Source organism: Apium graveolens, chromosome 6 (assembly GCF_009905375.1).
Source record: "Apium graveolens cultivar Ventura chromosome 6, ASM990537v1, whole genome shotgun sequence".
NCBI classification, from domain to species: domain Eukaryota; kingdom Viridiplantae; phylum Streptophyta; class Magnoliopsida; order Apiales; family Apiaceae; genus Apium; species Apium graveolens.
The window spans coordinates 114,257,973-114,280,430 of NC_133652.1; positions in this window are offsets into that span (position 1 = coordinate 114,257,973).

Genomic DNA, 22,458 nt, shown 5'->3' on the forward strand with positions numbered 1-22,458 from the left:
CGGGGTTTATGCATATTTTATTATTAGAATAGAGGTGTGTGAGTCCTCATTTCCTAACCCCGAGATTGAGGGCGTCACACTGAAGCTGTGCAGACTGCTTGTTTTACTCAAAATGCAACACTCATTAACAAGCAAGGAAAAACACCATATGAGATGGTGAAGAAAAAGAAGCCAAATATGAAGTACTTTCATGTATTTGAATGCAAGTGTTTTGTTCTCAAGACTCATCCTGAACAGCTATCTAAATTTGATCTAAAAGCTGATGAAGGAATCTTTGTTGGATATCCACTTTCCACAAAAGCCTTCAGAGTCTATAATTTGAGAACAAGAGTGGTCATGGAATCTATCAATGTCTCTTTTGATGACAAGAATATTACTGTTCTTGAAGATTTTATTGATCATGATCAGCTGAGATTTGAAAATGAAGACTCAAATTCTGATACTGAAAATCCTGACAGTCTAAGTCCTGATACTGTAAACTCTGATGGATTAAACTCTGATGTTATTGAAACTGTGGTGACTACGCCAAAGGAAGATGCACCTATGCAGGGGGAGCATACTCAAGAACATACCACATTCAAGAAGCATCAGAACATACATCTGGCTCTTCAAGTTCTGATTCGTCAAGTTCTGATAAGACAAGTTCTGATAGTTCTGAAAATCTAAATTTTGAAGAATCCAACTCAGAGAGCATAGTTTCAGGGGGAGCATCGGAAAATGAAAATGAAGACAGCATGGATCATGGGGGAGCATCCAGTTCTAGAGAAAACCTTCCATCTGCAAGGAAGTGGACTAAATTACATACACCTGATTTGATAATTGGAAATCCTGATGCAGGTGTCAGAACTAGGACAGGTACTTCAAATGAATGTCTTTACAATTCTTTTCTCTCTCAGACTGAGCCAAAGAAAGTGGAAGAAGCTCTTCAAGATGCTGATTGGGTGCAAGCAATGCAGGAAGAGTTAAATGAATTTGAAAGAAACGAAGTCTGGACCCTAGTGCCAAGACCAAAGAATAGATCTGTTATTGGTACAAAGTGGGTATTCAGAAACAAAACTGACAGTGATAGCATAATTACAAGAAATAAGGCAAGGCTGGTTGCAAAAGGATATTCTCAACAGGAGGGAATTGATTATGATGAAACATTTGCACCAGTTGCTAGGTTAGAAGCCATAAGGATATTTTTGGCTTATGCTGCTCACAAAAAGTTTACTGTATTTCAAATGGATGTGAAAAGTGCTTTTCTCAATGGAGAATTGGAGGAGGAAGTATATGTTGAACAACCTCCAGGATTTGTAGATTCCAAACATCCAGATTATGTCTACAGGCTTGATAAAGCACTTTAAGGACTTAAGCAAGCTCCCAGAGCATGGTATGAGACTTTAGCTCAGTTTCTTCTGGAAAGTGGATTCAACAGAGGAACTATAGACAAAAACTGTTCTACCTCAACCATAGAAAGGACTTACTTTTGGTCCAGATTTATGTTGATGATATCATTTTTGGGTCTACAAATGACAGACTTTGCAAGAAGTTTGCCAAACTGATGCAGTCAAGGTATCAGATGAGTATGATAGGGGAAATTAGCTATTTTCTGGGCCTTCAAGTCAAGCAAAATGAAGAAGGCACCTTTATTTGTCAAACTAAGTACACCAGAAACTTGCTGAAGAAATTTGGAATGCAAGATTGTTCAAGTGCATCCACTCCCATGGCCACTGCCACAAAACTGGATAAGGATACTGGTAAATCAGTAGATATTACTGATTACAGAGGTATGATTGGCTCTCTACTCTATCTAACTGCTAGTAGACCTGATATCATGTATGCTACCTGTCTTTGTGCAAGATTTCAAGCAGATCCAAGAGAACCTCACTTAACAGCTGTGAAAAGAATTTTCAAGTATCTTAAGGGAACAGCTGATCTGGGAATATGGTATCCCAGAGAATCAGATTTTAAACTAATAGGTTACTCAGATGCAGATTTTGCAGGTTGAAAAATTGATAGGAAAAGCACAAGTGAAAGCTGCCAATTTCTTGGAGGCAGATTGGTTTCTTGGTTTAGCAAGAAACAAAAGTCAATTTCCACATCAACTGCAAAAGCAGAATATATTGCTGCAGGAAGCTGTTGTGCACAGATTCTTTGGATGAAGAATCAGTTACTGTATTATGGGTTAATATATTTCAAAATCCCTATTTACTGTGATAATCAAAGTGCCATTGTTATGACAGGTAATCCAGTTCAACACTCTATGACAAAGTACATCAGCATTAGGTACCACTTTATCAGGGAACATGTAGATGAAGGTACAGTGGAATTGCACTTTGTTCCAACAGATCAACAACTAGTAGATATCTTCACAAAACCATTGTGTGAAGCTACTTTTACAAGATTGGTAAATGAACTTGGAATGGTTTCAGGTTCTTTCTCTAAATCTGCTTAGTTTTGTTCTGTTGCATCAGACTTTATGATCAGTATTTACAGAATTCAATCTCTTTGTGTATTTTGTGCTTAATTGAAAAATATGTATAAGTACTGACTGTTGTCTGATCAATGTTTCTAAACTCTGATAGAGATATGTCTGTTTAGGTAACTATTCAATCCTATGAGGATAACTGTGCTAGATGCTGACCTAGTAGTCTTCAATAAACAAGGGATCCCATGTAAGAAGTAATTATTTATGTGGAAATCTATTGACACAAGCAAATTCTGATAATTGAGCTTAGTTCAGTTTACTTTGTCTATCTTATTACTAAGTCACAAACTAGAATAATGCTACTCATCTGTTAAATTCTGATGCTAGTAAATCTGTTGAATGTACTAAGTGCTGATAAACCTCACTTATCAAAAGAAAAAGAAAGAGATACAAGGATTAAAAATCAGGTACTCCTTTGAGATCTAGAGTAAAAATGTGGAAGGGAAGACCCAAGTGCATTGCTGGTATTAAGTAATATGCATCAGAAAAGCAAATAAAATATTTTCTTGGTGACTTTTCACACTCTATGATTACTGGAGAAATACTCTGATAATAGCATAAATTCTGATAAGCAGTCGTGACTCACTTACACTGAGAAGCCACTGTAAAATAGAATTTAAAAAGATGCACAAAATTAGCACAAAATAGTTAAGGTGGACTCAAGCATGAATTCATTCAATAGTAGGTTTCAGAATATTGACAGGTTTTTAGTAAAGTTTTAGTTATGCCTTATTTCTAAGATGTACCGAAGTGAATCAGACTTTTCTCTTTGTCTGATATTTAGCTTAATGCACACACTAACCACTCCATATGAATGATGAAAATCACTGTGGGGATCTATGTTATTTTAGATGAACAGTCATTGTGTCACATTGCATAAATTCTGAGGACAAGTTCTGATTGCATGATCTGATGATTAAGTTCTGAAGAATATAAATCAGAATTTGTGTGAGGACTTACTAAAATAGGCATTCCTTTTTCGAGTTAAGAAATTATGTTCTGATGACTGTTAAGTTCTGATATAAGTCTAAGTTCTGATATTACAGTCTGATTCTTTACTTGACTTATTTGTGGATAAAATTTGACAACAGTCTTAGTTTAAACCTGAATACTGTTGAAGTGGAAGATTAATAGTCACTATAGTTAGGGATAGTGTAACACCCCCAGATCCGGGGTCGGGGATCCGGGTCGTCACGGTCTTTCTTTCCACAATATCACTTCACTTAATTAATAATAACCAACCTTATGCTGTGACCCCACACTAACATACACCACAACCCGTTATAGTCTCAGAGATGAAATTCAAATAAGTACAAGTCTTTGAATCCACAATTTAAAAATTATTACAACCCGAAATGATTACTTGATAAATTTACAGTTGATTTCCATTATCTGCCACAAGTTATAATTATACATAATTGATTTTCAAAAGTAGATGGTCTAATCTACAATAGATCTACCTCTGCAGCTATAGCAGCTACGACATCAACGGGAAGACGTGGGACGCTTCCCACGTGCTTGCGCTGGGTCTGCTGGAGTCTGGCCATCTTTCCTAACTGTTGTTGTGTGATGAAGAAATAAAGCAAGGGTGAGCAGCAAGCCCACCAAAATAATATGTATAATGATTTACAATATATGAGCCTACTCATAATACTCATGAAAGTCTTGGTCAAAAGAAATGAACCAAGTTTGATATCTTAATGCGATGAAGTCGCAAAATATTCAGTATATATATATACATATATACTTTTCAAAATCTTGGAAGTCCTCTTCCATGCATAATATACACAAAATCCCAGTGTATAACTGTATATATAAAAAAATATCGTTGCAAGGTGATCTCATATATCTAACCTTGTCTCAACGTTTTTCTGAAAATCTTTGTCATTCATAAGACAATTATTAATTAGATATAAGTTTAAAAGATGAGGTTACCAAATACCCCAATATACTTATATCTTTCCCAAATACTACTTGAACTACCACCGTTCAAGTTATAATCAGTTTCAAAAGTTCATCACATAGATGAGACTACAAGACAAGATTTGAATAGATTCAATCTTTGAAATATTATTGAATGAAATAAAGTTACGAGATACTTTATTTAGTCCCGATATATATATATCCACATATATATATCTCTTAAACATTTCCTGGAACCTCTGTTATGTAAAGTATGAACAGAGTTTAAAACATCCAATGAATTTTGGAAAGGAAAAGAATTTTGGCATAAACCCGATATCTCGCTGATCAGGCAAAGATACCAATAAGTAACCTTTTCTACTAGTAGATGGACGAATTCCCCACTGGTCATCACCCTGGTCATAATTAAGACCTATGCTGGACTGCCACTCAGCCACCTATGCATTTGATGGACTCCCACTGAGCCACTTACACAATAATAGACCGTACCTCGGCCTGTCGCTTATGCCGACTCAATGAGAGGGGCTTACTTCCCGAACGTTGGGCAAGTAATCAATTCATTTACCAAATCTGCAACCTTGTTGCGAATATAAAATACACCACAGAGCCGGATTTCCCAGGTTTTGAGCGAGTATTTAAATCCCCTTTAAAAAGGAAGATCTTAAATATAAAAATGAGTTTTGGGATCCGCTCTGACTTTTAAAAATCATTTTGAAGACTCGAAAACACTTTAAAGAGTGTTTGGAGTAAGGCTGATTTAATGAAGTAAATCAGTCCCCAGAATATTAGAAAATATCTGAATATTATTAATTAAATAATATTCCCATAAAGAATAGTCTTTATAAAAATAATTGAAGTAGAAGTATTAAAATTTATACTTGAAACGAGTATTAAATAACCAAAGATATACTTATATGAAAGTATTATCTTCATTTGAATAATCGAAAATAAGTTTGATTATCGACATCTTATTCTTTAATAAAATAAAGAATATATCTCAGCAAATAATCGGAGTCATAGATCCTCAAATGAATATTCAAATAATATTCAATAAATAAAATAAGCTGAGTCATAATCCCTCGAATGAATATTATAAATAATATTCATTAAATAAAATAAAGGAGTCATAAGTCCTCCGATGAATATTCAAATCATATTGAAATAATAAAATAAACTGAGTCATAACCCTCGAATGAATATTCAAATAATATTCATTAAATAATATAAAAGAGTCTTAAGTCCTCGAATGAATATTCAAAATAATATTCATTAAATAATATAAAAGAGTCATAAGTCCTCGAATGAATATTCAAAATAATATTCATTAAATAATAAAAGGAGTCATACGCCTTCGAATAATATTCGAAATAATATTTAATAATAAAATAAAGTTTCAAGTTATCGAATAAACCTTATTCGATTAATAGTTTAGAAAACTATAACCATACATATATATAAATATATATATATATAAATATCCATATCCATATATATAAAATCTACTCGGGATCCTCGACTCCCGGTTTTTGAAAATATTTTCACCTTTGGGTCCCTATACTAAGGGTATATGCAAGATACCGCTATCCTCTAGCATAGGTATTATCAACTGAACCAACAGATATATATATTTCAAGAATATGAAACAGGCATGCATATATACCATATCACATGCTACAATATATCGCAAGAATTTGCTAAATAACCAACATGCATCTATCGCAAGATAATGCATATACAAGTGTATTCATCACAACAACAGTATAACGGATAGAATACTTGCCTGAGCGACTGGGGGTTACGAATGGCTCGGGACGAGTCTGGTAACCTATAAACAACAAGTAAGTTGGAATTAAACCAAAATCACTTGTAATTCTATACTTTAACTAACTTAGACTCTAACGCTTGTTTTGCGCTCACTGATTCGCTTAAGTCACTCGGGTACCCTCGGCTCCATCATTTTTAATAATTTAACCTTTACGAGTTTTAAAGCGATTCCTTCGCGAGTGACTTACCAACTTCCTAAAACACTTACCATAAATGTTTCATGCATTAATTAACCCTTTTTGGTCTTTAACCTACATTTCAAAGTAAGGCGAGGGGAAAAAGTTTCGTTCGCGAAACGCCGTTACTTGAAACGGTCGTTTCTCCTAAACCGTAAATCGGAATCGAACGAACTACATATCAAAACGAAGCTCATAACATGAGCTATCTAAACATGGCAGTGGTCATAATCTAGCAGGGGGTTCTCGGGTCCTAATGCTATGCACAAAAACAGTCCAAAGAAAATCGGACGTTACGACGGCTATGTTTACGTGATTTCCAAATTTTAACCCATTCACAAACAACCCAAATCAACCTCAAATCCAACATACAACCATCCTCCATCCTTATCACATCATAACAACCCCAACCAATTCAATTTAACCATTCATACTTATGCTTAAACTTTACTTTAATCATTCTTAAGTTCTTTTAAATCAAAACCACAATAATTACCATTCCATTTCACTACCATACCAAATCTCAAACTCTAAATCATAACAACAAGCTACAATAACATCCTACTCATCAAAATCACCTTATAATATATATGAAACTAGGGTTTGGAAATGGTATACCTTCCTTGAAGTGGTGGGTTGAGCTAGGAAGCCTTAAGAAGCTTGGAGAAGCCTTAGGAAAGCTTGGATCTTCAAGAAAAACAAGAAAAAGTTCAAGTTAAAAACTTGAAAACACTATTCATTGTCTTCTTCATTGATTAAATGGAGAAGCTAGAGAAAGAATTAATGGCTTAAACTCATGATATAGCCATAACTAAGCATAAAGATGGTTAGGGAATTTTCTTACCAATTAAGGATGCTTGGATCTTGATTTTGAGAATTTTAGCTTTGAAAAAAAAGTGAAAAGCCGAGAGCTAGGTGATGAACAAATGCCTTGGCTGATTTTTTTGATTCTTGATGAAATGATTTGCTAGCTTGGTTGGCTTGGTTTTGCTTTTGATTTAGCAAATTACTACCTTGCCCTTGAATTTGTGTGGTCCTTAATCAACCACACCTCCCTTCTTCCCATGTCATGCTTACCTCATCCTCATGATGTCATCCTTCCTTCCTTGTCTTCTTTCTATTGGCTGGATGACATCACTCCCATTAATCCCTTTGATTAGCTTCCTAATCGTTTGCCTAATGACCGCTGATCTGTTATACGGTTCGCTTAACTTTCGTTCTCGTTTATCGTTTGAAGGATCATACCCGGGATCTTATTACTTAGGTTCCCTTAACCTTTCTCAATACATTATATTCCTTTTTATGATCCTCTATCATAATCCTTTAATTTAAATCCTTTTTATCCTGTTACCTTATACTCAATTCTCTCCGTATATTGTGGATTTCCGGGAAAAATCAAAGTGTTCGGAATTGGATTCTGACGATCTTTACATACACTTATATACCACCTAGAGTACTAATAATATCCCATAAGATCAATAACAGAACCCCTACATAGCGTGGCATGAACAGTTTTCTCATTCAGCAAAAACACTATTCATAAGGGTTTCAAAAATTTCCAAAAATTGGGGTTATTACAGTCTCCCCTCCTTAAAAGGATTCCGTCCCGGAATCAAATTGAAAATAAATAGGGATACTCTCTTAGCATTGCACTTTCTAACTCTCGAGTCAATTTTCCCACATTGTGGTTCTTCCATCAAACTCTGAATAGTTTGATAACCCTTCTCCAAAGCACTTGTTCCCTTTTTACTCTATAACCCTTCCTGGTTGCTCCATATAGGTTACGTCGGGTTACATATCTATGCGCTCATATGCCTTTATTTAGCTGGCATCTGAATAACACTTTCTTAACATTGATACGTGAAACACGTTACGACCTGCTACATGTTCGGGGTTAGGGCTAGCTCATATGCTAACTTCCCAAACGTCTTAATATATCCAAGGGTCCAACAAATTGTAGACTTAACTTTCCTTCCTTTCCGAACCTCATCAATCCTTTCCAAGGGTGTCCAAGGGGATACCTATAACATTACTAGGCCCCCTATTTCATATTCTTTGTCCTTTTTTTTTTTTGAGTCAAATCAGCATACCTCTTATGTCCATCTTGGGTTACTACCAGCCGTCCTCTGATTAGATCTATTATATCCCTGGTCCTTTGGACTACTGCGGGTCCGAGCATCTTGCGCTCTACAACTTCATCCTAACATAAGGGAGATCGACATTGTCTTCCCTCAAGGATCTCATAAGGCGATACCTCAATACTGATATATGATCTATTGTCGTGATATAACTAAATCCGCGTTAAGTGATCATTCCAAATTCTTTCAAGTCTATTGCACAGACTCTCATTATAGCGTTTAGCATTAGAGCTTTTACTTCTCAATACCCATTCTTTTCCAGTTCGTAATCGCTATCACCTTCCGTTCCTAATATTATACGGGTTATACTTTTGCTCGCTAGCGTTCTATAACCTTTTAATAACCACGTCAACCTCAGTATCACGAATGTGTTCCCATTCCGCATACTACCACCACTTTATTACTCCTTTTTCAGCTGCTTCTATCTTTGGAAGCTTGATCAATCATATAGAAGTAAAGGAATTTGTTGAGAGATCACTATGATCATGAACACTTGTTATATTGCATAGTTAGTACAGAAGGTGGCCAGCCTTTAGTACTTGACAAGCAATTAAACAATAGATGGTATCCTACTAGGCTTCTATCACACAGATAGATAGTCATTCGGCAATACCTCCCCTTCTGGAAGGGTTGTTCTTCTCAGATTACATGAAATGAAAAGAAGAGAAAAGAACGAACTGAAGAGAATTGTATATATAAAAAAATATATATATATACTGCCACAAAATATCTGGCTTGGAACCTACCTCTGAATTATAGAGGTTTGTCATAGGAGAACAAAACATAAACGTATTTATATCAGCATCAAGTATTATAGCATCGTATTTCCCATGCCTAAATATTTCTATTCCGTCCATCATTCCATGGACCCACACTCTTCCTCGAGCTTATACTTAATCACCTTTGAAACTCCCTCGACATCAAAAATCGAATCTGGGATCTCATTCTATACATCATCGTTACTATAATTCTATGCTTGCACCGCAACCTTCCTCGTATAATAATACGACTCTCTATTGATAAGAAAGAATAATTATTCACCAGGTAGATACTCTACTTAATTAGTCTATCAATGATAACTTATACACTACCACGACCCGATTAGTGGTACTCAATCTCAACACCCATTCCAATACAACTCTCACGGTTGTAATCAGCTCACTACTCGCAGAATCATTGTTGCCTTACTATGGTCCACCTCTGACCCACTGTCATCATTCACTTTCCATAGAATCTTAACAGCTAACCATACGGAGTCCATACATGTCGTATCAAATCCTTCTAAGGAGGTAACATAATCACCATTTCTGATTCATGAAGAACACTCCTGATCCTGACATACATACATGACATGAAGCAGATAAAAGTGCAGAAGAGTTTCAATCAAAGCAACGATAGCAGGTTAATACTATTCTTAATCATACGCCCTAAATAGAAGAATTAACTCAAGGGTTCATCTAGTCCTTTTTGAAACATGGTCCTGGATTATCTCAAGATAGGACCTTCTAAGATAGATAGCCCGTTCATGGCGATTACACGAATTAAACCTTTACCAACTACTATTACGGTTGGGTATTGCACAGTCATCAGAAGGAATGTCAATCTTCCAAACCATAATTCAACCTTCACATTTTTAACCATTATCACTGTATTCTTTTGGCACAAGCGCCTATAATTATCCTCTTACCTTTAAAGTGTCGGCCACCTCTTTGGCCTTTCCTGATAGTAAAATTTCCTTACAGTCAATGTCACTTTAACCATCTCCAAATAAATTTTCTACCTTATTTCAATCACAGCTTATGTGAAAATGCTTTCCTTAAAATCTGATGAGTAAAAAAAAAAAATCACCATTTTTCCATAAGTTATTGCCTCAGTCTTTAGAGGTTAATCACTGTCATGACTGACTCTCAATTATACTTAGAACATCTTTTATCTTAAGTCCTAATTGCCTAGAACAATTTCAACCTTTACTGGTTCGATCCATACTTTCTCGTGGTTTAACACGTGCCCCACTTGGCATCATTATAATCATGTCATATTTCCTTTATCAACATTTTTATTCTTGAGAATTTTGAATATTACCTTTTTCCTTATAAAACCTTTAAGGTTATCCTTCAATCGTTCCTCCTGTATTCCCTAGATACAGGGCATATCACAATACCATTTACTAATAGTAGAACCATTGTCTATATACTTCTGCAAAATTTCTCCACTGATTCTTAAAGGTTGTTGTTACCTTAACCCTTTCCCAATCATACTGTCAAAACTCATACTGTCCCTATTAAGGGTGACATGCCAACCTTTATGCAGTCCCCTAGGATTCATTTTAAGTTACCAGTGTTCGATCCTTAATTCCACCTTTAAAAGGTACCTGCATCCTTCCATGGATAAATCAAGTCATATTTCCTTGATAGATTATCATATTCATCATTCCCACCTCGATAGTCTATACCTAACTTCATAATAGCATCCTTATTCAAATTGAGGTCAATCCATATGGCCTCCAAAAGATAACAACGATTATCCGCTTGTCTTGCCTAATTTGGTAACGATAACAAGGATGTTCTGGAAGATATTGGTCGTGTTCAACGTGAACTTCTTCTTAATAATTCCTTATTTACTTTTGTTGTTTATCTCAACAGTCACCTCAATGTTGGGATATCTCTCATACCTGGCGTCTCCCTATCTGGGTATCAAGCCACCGATCTTACACTTCACATTCTTGAAGGTCACTTCCTTCATCCAATTTTCCTAATTTCTTACTTCCTTGTCTCCTTAGTCTATCCGCGTCTCATTATTTATCCTTCGAATTATCTCAAGGTTTCCTCGAATCTTCCCAACTTATGGGGGATAAAATATATGTATCTCTTATGCCCTCAACCATCAATTTTAACTCATGGTGAATCATCATCATCCTGACGATTACATACTTTTCTATTTCTATTGCTATGAGTCTTTAGGGTTTCCTCATACCCAACTCCCTTATCATTCCTCAAACTCTATTGCCGTTATATTCCTTTCTCTTATCATTATTTCATGAACCAACACAACATAAGCATTGATTTCAAACATCCCGTCATTCTGGATTCGTGTCCTCAGAACGAATCTTGACAACTTTTTACAACTTAGATTCACAATTCATCATACTTATCCGCTTTTGTTCTAGCTCCAAAGCTTTTACACTATCTCCTTATCTTTGGGAGTTACTTTCCCGAAAACAATTGACTGAACTTAAATCAGTTTATTATAATCTCTTGCTCCGTGCCTTCCTTGGTCTTTCACCAGCAGGTGGTCTCTCTCTTAGGAGGGTAAGTGAAAAAAATAGTCTTTTGTGGTTCATCAATCATTCAGAATCTCAATGATTCCTTTATTTCCCTTAGCCAGGCTCTTGCCTCGACTAGGTCAACCTGTTCCTTGGAACTCTGAGAGCTTAGAGACTTAAAGGTCCTGAAAAATTTCACACCACATTGTTCCCTCAAGGTGGTGGTTGGGGATAATAGTCTAAGTTCTGTCTAGACAGGTCCATGAATTGCCGTATAGGAGTACCATCTCGGGTCTCCCTTCCTTACTCGACTTTCTGTTTCCTTATTATGAAATGTTTCATCCTACTCCCTATAATTGGGGTCATCTTTTAATTTAAAATCCTCATTTTCCACTCCATTATGTCATGGGTTCTTTCTATCTTGATGGCGACCTCCCTGACTATCACGTTCAGGGTTTGCTCTAAATCTTATTCCTCAAACTAGCTGTCATCTAAGATCTCATCCTTAAGCTCTTGAACATTTGGAACCCAAATTCTATAGGAATACCTCATTATTCCCTTATCATCTTTCTCGATATTAATCTTTTATCTAATTGTTGGCTCCCTGCCTTCATTCATAACTTTTTCTGGCACAATATGATCTTTTCCCATAATTCGGGCTGTATTGCTATCTCAAACAGCTTTTCGGTACCGGCTCCGGTTACCTTCACTTCTATTTCCATTTTCTCAAAATCTCTTATAAACTCTCCAAAAGACATTATCATCTTGAGTCTCTCCTTTTTACTAAGGGCATCAGCCACCATATTGGCTTTCCCCGAATGATAAAGAATCTCCCAATCATTATTCTTGATTAGCTCTAACTGCCTCCTATGGCATATGTTGAGCTCTTTCTACGTGAAAATGTACTAGAGCACTTATGGCTTAGGTAATTCTCGCACTTCTCTCCATACAAGTAGTGCCTCCAATCTTTAGGGTAAAACTATTGCCACGAGCCTAAGCTCATGGGCGGGGATATCGAATTTCATATTACCTTAATTGTCTTGACATGTACGCGATTACCTTACCGTGCTGCATAAGCACGCACCCTAAGCCCTTGTGCGAAGCGTCACTACACTTCACAAAATCTCCTTTTCCATCCGGCAACGCCAGCATAGGGGTCGTCACCAACCTTTGCTTCAGTTCTTAAAAGCTATTCTCGCATTTCTCTGTCTATTCGAACTTCTCAGTCTTATGAGTAAGCCGCGTTAAAGGGGTTACTATCTTTACAAACTTGAACGAACCTCCGGTAGTGACCGGCCAATCCTACCTCTGGTAGTCGACCAACCCATGGTCATCAATTCATCAGTGGTCCTTTATCCAATCCTGTCAGGATCCTGCATGGGGTCCTCCTCAACAACTATCCTTACTAGGACAACATCCTCAATATCAACATCATCCGATCCTACATTAGGACACTCTATCGGATCCACAATCCGATCTCCTAATTAGTAATAAAGTATCATCGCGATGTTGCTCCTCAACCTCAGGGTTCGGAGTCCTGCTACCATATATGATAACGAACTACGCTCCTATCACGATATTTATAAGGGTTCCCATAAGGGTTTTAACTGTCAGTGCTACGTTAGGTAGCCCGACTATGAACTTGGCAAGAGTTCTTATTATCTTAGTTAACTTATTATCTTAACGTCCCATCATCTCTGAGGTTTATAACGCTTGGCTCTGATACCATTTCTGTAACACCCCCAGATCCGGGGTCGGGGATCCGGGTCGTCACGGTCTTTCTTTCCACAATATCACTTCACTTAATTAATAATAACCAACCTTATGCTGTGACCCCACACTAACATACACCACAACCCGTTATAGTCTCAGAGATGAAATTCAAATAAGTAAAAGTCTTTGAATCCACAATTTAAAAATTATTACAACCCGAAATGATTACTTGATAAATTTACAGTTGATTGCCATTATCTGCCACAAGTTATAATTATACATAATTGATTTTCAAAAGTAGATGGTCTAATCTACAATAGATCTACCTCTGCAGCTATAGCAGCTACGACATCAACGGGAAGACGTGGGACGCTTCCCACGTGCTTGCGCTGGGTCTGCTGGAGTCTGGCCATCTTTCCTAACTGTTGTTGTGTGATGAAGAAATAAAGCAAGGGTGAGCAGCAAGCCCACCAAAATAATATGTATAATGATTTACAATATATGAGCCTACTCATAATACTCATGAAAGTCTTGGTCAAAAGAAATGAACCAAGTTTGATATCTTAATGCGATGAAGTCGCAAAATATTCAGTATATATATATATACATATATACTTTTCAAAATCTTGGAAGTCCTCTTCCATGCATAATATACACAAAATCCCAGTGTATAACTGTATATATAAAAAAATATCGTTGCAAGGTGATCTCATATATCTAACCTTGTCTCAACGTTTTTCTGAAAATCTTTGTCATTCATAAGACAATTATTAATTAGATATAAGTTTAAAAGATGAGGTTACCAAATACCCCAATATACTTATATCTTTCCCAAATACTACTTGAACTACCACCGTTCAAGTTATAATCAGTTTCAAAAGTTCATCACATAGATGAGACTACAAGACAAGATTTGAATAGATTCAATCTTTGAAATATTATTGAATGAAATAAAGTTACGAGATACTTTATTTAGTCCCGATATATATATATCCACATATATATATCTCTTAAACATTTCCTGGAACCTCTGTTATGTAAAGTATGAACAGAGTTTAAAACATCCAATGAATTTTGGAAAGGAAAAGAATTTTGGCATAAACCCGATATCTCGCTGATCAGGCAAAGATACCAATAAGTAACCTTTTCTACTAGTAGATGGACGAATTCCCCACTGGTCATCACCCTGGTCATAATTAAGACCTATGCTGGACTGCCACTCAGCCACCTATGCATTTGATGGACTCCCACTGAGCCACTTACACAATAATAGACCGTACCTCGGCCTGTCGCTTATGCCGACTCAATGAGAGGGGCTTACTTCCCGAACGTTGGGCAAGTAATCAATTCATTTACCAAATCTGCAACCTTGTTGCGAATATAAAATACACCACAGAGCCGGATTTCCCAGGTTTTGAGCGAGTATTTAAATCCCCTTTAAAAAGGAAGATCTTAAATATAAAAATGAGTTTTGGGATCCGCTCTGACTTTTAAAAATCATTTTGAAGACTCGAAAACACTTTAAAGAGTGTTTGGAGTAAGGCTGATTTAATGAAGTAAATCAGTCCCCAGAATATTAGAAAATATCTGAATATTATTAATTAAATAATATTCCCATAAAGAATAGTCTTTATAAAAATAATTGAAGTAGAAGTATTAAAATTTATACTTGAAACGAGTATTAAATAACCAAAGATATACTTATATGAAAGTATTATCTTCATTTGAATAATCGAAAATAAGTTTGATTATCGACATCTTATTCTTTAATAAAATAAAGAATATATCTCAGCAAATAATCGGAGTCATAGATCCTCAAATGAATATTCAAATAATATTCAATAAATAAAATAAGCTGAGTCATAATCCCTCGAATGAATATTATAAATAATATTCATTAAATAAAATAAAGGAGTCATAAGTCCTCCGATGAATATTCAAATCATATTGAAATAATAAAATAAACTGAGTCATAACCCTCGAATGAATATTCAAATAATATTCATTAAATAATATAAAAGAGTCTTAAGTCCTCGAATGAATATTCAAAATAATATTCATTAAATAATATAAAAGAGTCATAAGTCCTCGAATGAATATTCAAAATAATATTCATTAAATAATAAAAGGAGTCATACGCCTTCGAATAATATTCGAAATAATATTTAATAATAAAATAAAGTTTCAAGTTATCGAATAAACCTTATTCGATTAATAGTTTAGAAAACTATAACCGTACATATATATAAATATATATATATATAAATATCCATATCCATATATATAAAATCTACTCGGGATCCTCGACTCCCGGTTTTTGAAAATATTTTCACCTTTGGGTCCCTATACTAAGGGTATATGCAAGATACCGCTATCCTCTAGCATAGGTATTATCAACTGAACCAACAGATATATATATTTCAAGAATATGAAACAGGCATGCATATATACCATATCACATGCTACAATATATCGCAAGAATTTGCTAAATAACCAACATGCATCTATCGCAAGATAATGCATATACAAGTGTATTCATCACAACAACAGTATAACGGATAGAATACTTGCCTGAGCGACTGGGGGTTACGAATGGCTCGGGACGAGTCTGGTAACCTATAAACAACAAGTAAGTTGGAATTAAACCAAAATCACTTGTAATTCTATACTTTAACTAACTTAGACTCTAACGCTTGTTTTGCGCTCACTGATTCGCTTAAGTCACTCGGGTACCCTCGGCTCCATCATTTTTAATAATTTAACCTTTACGAGTTTTAAAGCGATTCCTTCGCGAGCTGACTTACCAACTGCCTAAAACACTTACCATAAATGTTTCATGCATTAATTAACCCTTTTTGGTCTTTAACCTACATTTCAAAGTAAGGCGAGGGGAAAAAGTTTCGTTCGCGAAACGCCGTTACTTGAAACGGTCGTTTCTCCTAAACCGTAAATCGGAATCGAACGAACTACATATCAAAACGAAGCTCGTAACATGAGCTATCTAAACATGGCAGTGGTCATAATCTAGCAGGGGGTTCTCGGGTCCTAATGCTATGCACAAAAACAGTCCAAAGAAAATCGGACGTTACGACGGCTATGTTTACGTGATTTCCAAATTTTAACCCATTCACAAACAACCCAAATCAACCTCAAATCCAACATACAACCATCCTCCATCCTTATCACATCATAACAACCCAAACCAATTCAATTTAACCATTCATACTTATGCTTAAACTTTACTTTAATCATTCTTAAGTTCTTTTAAATCAAAACCACAATAATTACCATTCCATTTCACTACCATACCAAATCTCAAACTCTAAATCATAACAACAAGCTACAATAACATCCTACTCATCAAAATCACCTTATAATATATATGAACCTAGGGTTTGGAAATGGTATACCTACCTTGAAGTGGTGGGTTGAGCTAGGAAGCCTTAAGAAGCTTGGAGAAGCCTTAGGAAAGCTTGGATCTTCAAGAAAAACAAGAAAAAGTTCAAGTTAAAAACTTGAAAACACTATTCATTGTCTTCTTCATTGATTAAATGGAGAAGCTAGAGAAAGAATTAATGGCTTAAACTCATGATATAGCCATAACTAAGCATAAAGATGGTTAGGGAATTTTCTTACCAATTAAGGATGCTTGGATCTTGATTTTGAGAATTTTAGCTTTGAAAAAAAAGTGAAAAGCCGAGAGCTAGGTGATGAACAAATGCCTTGGCTGATTTTTTTGATTCTTGATGAAATGATTTGCTAGCTTGGTTGGCTTGGTTTTGCTTTTGATTTAGCAAATTACTACCTTGCCCTTGAATTTGTGTGGTCCTTAATCAACCACACCTCCCTTCTTCCCATGTCATGCTTACCTCATCCTCATGATGTCATCCTTCCTTCCTTGTCTTCTTTCTATTGGCTGGATGACATCACTCCCATTAATCCCTTTGATTAGCTTCCTAATCGTTTGCCTAATGACCGCTGATCTGTTATACGGTTCGCTTAACTTTCGTTCTCGTTTATCGTTTGAAGGATCATACCCGGGATCTTATTACTTAGGTTCCCTTAACCTTTCTCAATACATTATATTCCTTTTTATGATCCTCTATCATAATCCTTTAATTTAAATCCTTTTTATCCTGTTACCTTATACTCAATTCTCTCCGTATATTGTGGATTTTCGGGAAAAATCAAAGTGTTCGGAATTGGATTCTGACGATCTTTACATACACTTATATACCACCTAGAGTACTAATAATATCCCATAAGATCAATAACAGAACCCCTACATAGCGTGGCATGAACAGTTTTCTCATTCAGCAAAAACACTATTCATAAGGGTTTCAAAAATTTCCAAAAATTGGGGTTATTACAGATAGTGGTACTCGTACATGCACAGTCAAATTTTACTTGCTTCTTGTGCGCATTAAACCATGTTTTCTCTTTCCAATGAATGTTTTTCTTTTTCCTAGTCTGGGGAGACAAGGTGGAATTAATTCCACATGTCAGCATTAAATTTCTTTGCGTCTCCTGGCATTCTCTTGCCTATATAAACAACCACTTCACATCAGCCTTCCCATCACCTCTTTTATCACAAACTCACCTTCATACTTTTTCTATCAAAAACACCATGGTCAATTACAATATGTTTTTGAACTACGAAACATTCAACATAGAGCTGAGCTGTGCCGATTGGCAGCAGGAATGGCACGTCACTTCCATTCCTGATGAGATATGGGACTCTATTCCCCAGGAGGTACTTACCCACCTCCTGTTCTTCTACATGGACTACCATCGCCATCTGGAGCGATTGAAGGAGGAAAGGCTGGAAGCTCTCCGCCAGCAAGAGTGAATCTTTCGACTCGCTATTTTGTTTGTCGAGAGTAGGAAGAAGAAATAATTTATTTTCTTCTTCCTGTTTTTCTTCATCATCAGCCTTGCCCTGTTTCTTGAGCTAGGACAAAGGCTGTTGACGTTAGGTTTAGCAGCTTAGGGAAATCTTGTACAAGTTCTGATGTAATTTCAATTTCATGAATGTATTCTCTTGATATATTAATGAAATTTGTTTTTTTTCAAGATCTTGTCTCTGAAATATTTTGTAATGTATTGATAAATCCTGATACATTCATATTCTGATGACCACATAAATTCTGTTTTAACTTAAGTTCTGATTTTCTTTTATCAGTACTTGCTCATCCGATTTATTATGGTCATTTTCACTCAATTTTTTTTTCTCAGAATATTGATGTTGCAGTGAAAAATAATTCAATAAGTGGGAACAATTTTCATTTTGAATTAAAAATGTTTCACCTTGATTAATGGAATAACTGGGTAAGTGGAACGGTTTTTCCTTGAAAAACTGCATGTGGGTAAGTAATGATTACTGTTTTCTCGTGCCCATTAACTATTCGTTTTTACTGCATGTCTGACAGGTGTCCAACGGTTACATTTTTTTTCAAAAGTATAAGTAAGATAGAGAGAAGATTTTTTAATCTTTTATTTCATTTCATACTTTTTCTCTCTACTTGCTTTTACTCTCTTTCTTCTTCTAACGTTGTTTTTTCATATAGACATTCTATCAAACACCTAACAGGCACTTAAACCTCTCGATTACTTTCATGGCACCTAAGGATTTAATCATTGATGGAGCTAAATTTGTTCCAAACAATTATGCTGCTATTCTTGATAATGCTGAAGCTCCGTCTGAATTGCATTTTGTGCAAGACCTTCTTGCACACAGTGAAATCGGGTATGCATTGACCCAACCTTCAGTATTCTCAAGCCAACAAGTTCTGACACTTTGGAGGACTGGAAACTTTGATAATGGTGGTCCAAATGGCACTCCTAGTATTATTTTCGAAGTGGGTGATTCTTCATATGCAGTCACTCCTGGTACAATACGCAAGGCTCTACATCTCCCAGAAGGATGTACTTTTTCAATTCCAGAGGAATCGGCTCTTCAGGAGTTAATGGCCAGTTTGGGGTATGAACAGAGTTTGGACAAAGCTTGGGCAGTTGAAACGGGCTCATATCAGAAGGGAATGGAGCTTCTTCTTCGACTGCATCACTACAGCTTTTGGGAACAAGTGTTCAAATTTTGATGCCATCCCTATAATGAGTCAGCACATCGGGTATGCCATTATAAACCAAAGTCATTTTGATTTTGCAACGGCTATAATAGGTTTTATTGGGGATAGGATGACAGAGGATAGGAATATTGTCTACTTTGCTAGATTCTGTCAACTTATATATACTTTTTGTACTGATGCACCTCACTTAATCAGTTCCTTAACTCCACCTTTTAAGGTTACAAAATGATACTTTAATGACCTGGTAAATGCTGACACTAAGAAACCAGTGGTTAGACCTTTACAGATTCCTCAGTCTGTGAAGCAGATCTTAGTAAATGCTGAATCCTGATTCCTATAGATCTGTTTATCCTGATGTCCAACCAACAAACACCTCCCAAACACCACAACAACCATCAGAACATACCACCCATACTACTCAACCAACCCTTAGGCAATATATCAAATCCTATCTCTCCAATTCACAGACAGTTCAACCCTCATCCTCGGCACCTACTGTGAAGCCTTCATCTTCCAAACCTAAGAGGACAAAGACTGTTCCTCAAACACCTCAAAAGAGAAGGAGGATTGCTTTGAGAGATGAGTCTGACAGTGAGGAACAGGTTTCTACATCAGAACCTGTTGTCTAAGAAGCTGAGAAAGTGACTTCTCAGAAGGATTCTAGAATAGGGGGATCTAGGCTTCTCAAGAGGCTTAGAAGAATGACTGTTCCTGACACTCCCAAGGAATCCATATCTACAAAGAGATACAAGAAACAGAGGGCAAAAAGGCCAATTTCAGATGATGAAGAAGCAGCAGCTCAGGAAGGAGATCAGGAATCTCTGATCTCACAAGAAAAGGAATCTGCTAAAGTCACTACTTCTCCATCAACTCCAACTCAGGACGCTGTTCCTGAACAGGCCAACACACCATCTGTGTCTCCTGTTCAAAAGTCTGTATCTCCTGTTAATACAGGCACAAGTGCTGATATTGATATCCAGACCTTGGTTGTGCCTGAAGTAATTCTCTTAGAAGCTCCAACAATAACTAATCCATCAACAACACCTGGTACTGATGCTGTTCAAACTCCAGAGTTATCTACTACACCTTCTCTACATCTAGATGCTGATGATCAGAATTTAGGTGAACATCAGGATATGGCTGTTGATCAGAACTTAGAACCAGATCAGCACTTAGAGGATGCTAACGCCTTCATTGCTACTCACACTGTTGTTTTATCAGAAGATACTGATTCTGTAAGTTCTGATGCTGCAAATGCTGGAGATACTGATGATGCTGATCCAAATATAGATGCTGATGAAGCAGGTCCTTCAGGACATGCTCCTCAACAAACTATTCTTAAATCTGAACTTGTTAAGAAGTTTGTTACCAGAGAAGCACCAGTGCCTTGGAGTGAAACTCCTGCATGACAGGAGTGGTCTAAGGAATGGAACTCAGTTTCCTGTGTTCCAACTGCAAAGCATCTTGCTGAGCACTTGACAAAAGCTGATGAAATGTTAATTTCTGATGATTTCAAAACCCAGCTTAGAGTCACTGCATTGAGTACTAAACATCTACAAGGTCTCCATTCAACTACTCATGCAGAGCTACACAAGATTCAGGAAGAATTCATCAAACAGGACCAAATTCAGAAAATTGACAAGAAAAAGTTCTTCCAACCTACCTTTGACAGGATTGCTTATATTGAGAAGACTCAAGAGAAACAACAAGCTAAGATTGATGATATTCTGAAAAATCAAGCTTCTCAGCAATCTCAACTTACTGAAATCTAAGCCTCAGTGGAATTGCTTGTCTCTCTTCTACTACCTGCTGATGCCAAAAAGGGGGAGAGAGTAATTAAGTCCAAATGCAAGACTGTCAAGACACTGAAAGGGAAGGATGATGAAAAGGATGATCAAGGAAACTCTGGAATGGGTAGAGGTCATAGTCAAGATAGAGGTTTCTCATCAAGAAAAGCTGAAATCACAAGTTACAGGACAAGTTCTGATACTGGAAAAAGAATTAGTTCTGCTACTGGTAAAAGGATAAGCTATGATGAACTTTTAGATCTTGATGAAGAAATGTCAAGACAGTTATTTCTTCGGGAAAATCCAGGAATGGACTTGGAGAGTTTAATGAAAGAAGAAGCCAGACTTAAATCAGAGAAAGTCACATCTAAATCTGAAGCTTTTGGTAAAAAGACACTTCCAAAACTCAAAGGCATTGTGATAAAAGAAAGGACAAATACTGAAGCAACATTGGCTAAATCACAACCGCAGATAGATCCAAGATCCAAGGGTAAAGAAAAGGTTGGTGAACCTATCAAGGTTTATGTGCCTCCTGAGAATGAAGAAATCACTGATGAAAAGGATGATCTTGCTCTGACTTCAAGAAAAGTTCTTAAAACAACCTCTGACATGGCTCAAGTTATTCAGAGTCAAGAGACGGTAAGTTCTGATATTCCAAAGAAGCAAGTAACCTCTGACATAGCTCAAGTTAACTTGATATCAGAAGATAGATCAAAGACACTCCTACCAGGATTCACTAAAGCAAAACAGACTCAACCTTTGAAGACTGCTGCAAGTGGTTTTGAAGCAAGAGTAGTTACTGGAAAGGAAGCAAGAGATAAAACTGGATTGGGAAGTGCTGATGAAAGAATAATACAGAACACTACCAATGATCCAACTTCCTTGAGTGAACCAGGTATTGGAGCAACTCCTGAGAGATTGAATCAACTGGAATCTGTACAAATGGTTTACCATACCTACTTGAAAGAACACATCTTGTTGTACTTCATGACAGATGGTAGGGTTTATCATATAAGGCAAAATGCCATTCCATTGAAGTATTTTGAAGAACTGGAGCATGTACTATTCTTACTTCAAGT